We start from the raw sequence: 3402 nt of genomic DNA on the forward strand, positions 1-3402 counted from the left end.
GTTCCTGTTGCCCAGGCTGGAGTGCAATGGCACGATCTTGGCTCACTGCAACCTCCACCTCCTGGGTTGATGTAGTTCTCCTGCCTCAGCCTCCTGAGAAGCTGGAATTACAGGCATGCACCACCATGCCCGGCTAATTTTTATATTTTTAGTAGAGATGGGAGTTTTGCCATGTTGGTCAAGCTGGTCTTGAAATCCTGACCTTGAGTGATCCTCCTGCCTCGGCCTCCCAAAGTGGTGGGATCACAGGCATGAACCACTGCACCCGGCCTAGTAGGGACTTTTTTTTTTTTTTTTTAATCCTGGGACTCACTTGAATCAGCTGCCTTCTGGGTCGCCCAATAACCAGGTTGAACAAGATTCTCAAGTGCGGCATATCTTGCCTTCAAAATCCAGAGAGGCGAAAAAAATGCCGTGCCTCTTTCTTAGTGCCAGGAAGCGCAGGGTGCAACATCTGGTCCTGTACAGCAAGCTCTAGGACAGCGCTTTTGGAAAGAATATGGTGATTGAGGGAATCTGAGGAGATCTGTGTCCAATATAGCAAGAATAATATGCACAGTGGATCATGCGGAGAGAGTTCACTTTTTTATTCCTACTGTCTGCTTTCAGGTAACAAAACTGATGAGTTCTAATTTTTACCACCCTGCCCTTTGTGTCCAAACCTGACAATGGCCCATCGTTATCTTAGTATAGTCAGTGATGATTTGACAAATAACTGTCAAGGCCTGGCTTTGCCTTATTTGAGGATTACCTGGCGCCATTTTACAGGTGAGAAAACTGAGATCATGGTCAAGAGACTTGACTTCAGTCACACAGTAAGAACATTAATCTGAACTTGGGGCTTCCGATCTGGAACTTGTAGGCTGTGGGGGTGGAGAGAGATACGCGGTCATGTCCTGCATGCCATGAGCAAACGCTGTGCCAAGTGCTTTACTGGTATGAACTCACATGCCATTACCGGCCTGTGAAGTGGGCGCTGTTATCATTCTCCCCACTTTATAGACAGGGAGTCCGAGACTCGGGGAGGTTAATGACTTGCCCAGGGTAACTCGGAAAGAGGTGGGGATTAGAACCAGATGGCCTGGTGTCAGATTTTGGGATGTCAATCACTAGCCAGTATAGCTGCCAAAGAGTTAGGGACACAGCCACCCACAGATGGGTGGGCACTGCTCACTGCTTTTCCATGGAATGAGTTCATGGTAAAGACACCTGAGGAGAAAGGAAAAGGAGCAGGACTTTCCAAAGCCTTGAACTACTGCTGGAGCAAAAGAGCTCTGTACGGAATTGCCCTGGGAAGACTAGTTTCAAGCTTTTTTTGGTTTGTTGTTTTCAGAGTTGGGGTTTTGCTGTGTTGTCCAGGCTAGACTTGAACTTATTCTGAGTAGCTGGGGCTAGAGACACACACCACCACATCCAATTCAGTTTCAAGCTTTAAGAAACGAGAATGCAGCTGGGCACAGTGGCTCACGCCTGTAATCCCAGCACTTTAGGAAGCTGAGGTGGGCAGATCACCTAAGGTCAGGAGTTCGAGAACAGCCTGATCAACATGGAGATACCCCGTCTCTACTAAAAATACAAAATTAGCTGGGCATGGTGGCACATGCCTGTAATTCTTGCTACTCGGGAGGTCGAGGCAGAAGAATCGCTTGAACCCAGGAGGCGGAGGTTGCGGTGAGCTGAGATTGCACCATTGCACCCCAGCGGGGAAAAAAAGAGAAAACCCCCCTCAGGGAAAAAAAAAAAAAAAAAAAAAAAAGAAAAAAGAAAAGAAAAGAAACCAGAATCCAGGACGTTTTTCTAACCACCAGCCCCAATCCTACCCCTGCAGGAATGTATGCTTTACAGCCATTTAAACCCAAACATGGACTCATTTGCAGAGCCATAGTATCTTTTTGCAAGTGGTTTTCTTTCAGCAGAATGTGCTTTGCCAACATCATGAGCAATCATAGCACCCTCCCACAACACCACTGAAAGGAGCAGTGGGATATCTTAGATTTCACATAATGCCTTTTCTCTGAACAGTTGTAGGCATTTGCAGAGCCAAAGCATTACTTTATAGTTACTCTTCCTGTATCTATTTAGTCAACATGGATTCTATGCCTACAGTTCACCAAACATGCAAAAGTAAATAAAAACTCAGCTCCCTGTTTTGGAGTTCACATCTGAGGGAAAAGAAATAACCATCGCGTATTGACTTTTTATTTCTTTCCTTATTTTTTTGAGACAGGATCTCTCTGTGTCACCCAGGCTGGAGGACAGTGGCACAATCACAACTCACTGCAGCCTTGAGCCCCCAGGCTCAATTGATCCTTCCACTTCAGCTTCCCAAGTAGCTGGGAGCACAGGTGCATGCCACCACACCCAGCTAATTTTATTTATTTATTTTATCAGGAACACGTGCACTTTATTGAACACCAATGTAGAAAAGCGTGTGAGGACAAAGTGCTGATACAGGACTTGGCTCGGGGCAGGGCGAGGAATGGAAGCTGGAGTATGGGAAACAGGTCACGGGCAGAGCCCCTGGCCTGGATGATTCCTCTCGATCTCTTGATAGGCTTGCAGAATCAGTATTGGGATGATGATCAGCAGAATGGTCATGATGATGCCCATGATCAGGGCCCAGATGTTCAGGCATTTGGCGGTGGAGGCATCGGCCTGGGCCCTGGTCAGGTCACCAACTATCTTCCTGTCCTGAGACTTCACAGAGTAGGCAAATGCTATGAAGCCCAGGCAGCAGGAGTTCATGAAGAAGGTGTTGAGCAGGGACCAGATGACGTGGTCGGGCACAGAGGTCTCGCTGTGGATGTGGATCACGGTGGATGTCAGGGGAGCTGGGTTGTGGGGCGCCCCCAGCGCAGCCACCTCGTGCTCTTCCCTCAGCATCTCATAGTTGGGTGGACGGTCGGTGTTGGCGGGAGTGAAGAAGGATTGGACAGTATGGCTCATGGTGTCCAGGGAAGACCAGCTGTGGTCAGGTTGCTGGGATGGTTCTCAGTGGGCCCTCCCTTTCCCCACTAGATTATTTTTTAATTTTATATTTTTGAGACAGAGTCTCACTCTGTCACCCAGGCTGGAGTGCAGTGGCATGATCTCAGCTCACTGCAATCTCTGCCTCCTGGGCTCAAGTGATTCTCCTGCCTCAGCCTCCCAAGTAGTTGGGATTACAGGTGCTCACTACCACGCCTGGCTGCTTTTTGTATTTTTAGTAGAGACGGGGTTTTGCCATGTTGGCCAAGCTGGTCTTGAACTCCTGACCTCAGGTGATCTGCCCACCTTGGCCTCCCAAAGTGCTGGGATTACAGGCATGAGCCACTGCACCTGACCTATTTTTAAATCTTTGTAGAGACGGGTCTCCCTATGTTGCCCAGGCTGGCCTTGAACTCCTGGGCTCAAGCGATCCTC

General features: G+C 48.5%; 1 pseudogene across 1 annotated transcript; it reads right to left on the reverse strand.

The window, feature by feature from the left end:
* Positions 1–2382: 2382 nt before the first annotated feature.
* Positions 2383–3008, reverse strand: LOC116538355 (annotated as a pseudogene). The gene has a single exon (XR_004263614.1). The product of XR_004263614.1 is annotated as an interferon-induced transmembrane protein 3 pseudogene (transcript).
* Positions 3009–3402: the final 394 nt, after the last annotated feature.

This window comes from Sapajus apella, unplaced genomic scaffold (assembly GCF_009761245.1).
Source record: "Sapajus apella isolate SASKATOON/1434 unplaced genomic scaffold, GSC_monkey_1.0 scaffold119, whole genome shotgun sequence".
NCBI classification, from domain to species: domain Eukaryota; kingdom Metazoa; phylum Chordata; class Mammalia; order Primates; family Cebidae; genus Sapajus; species Sapajus apella.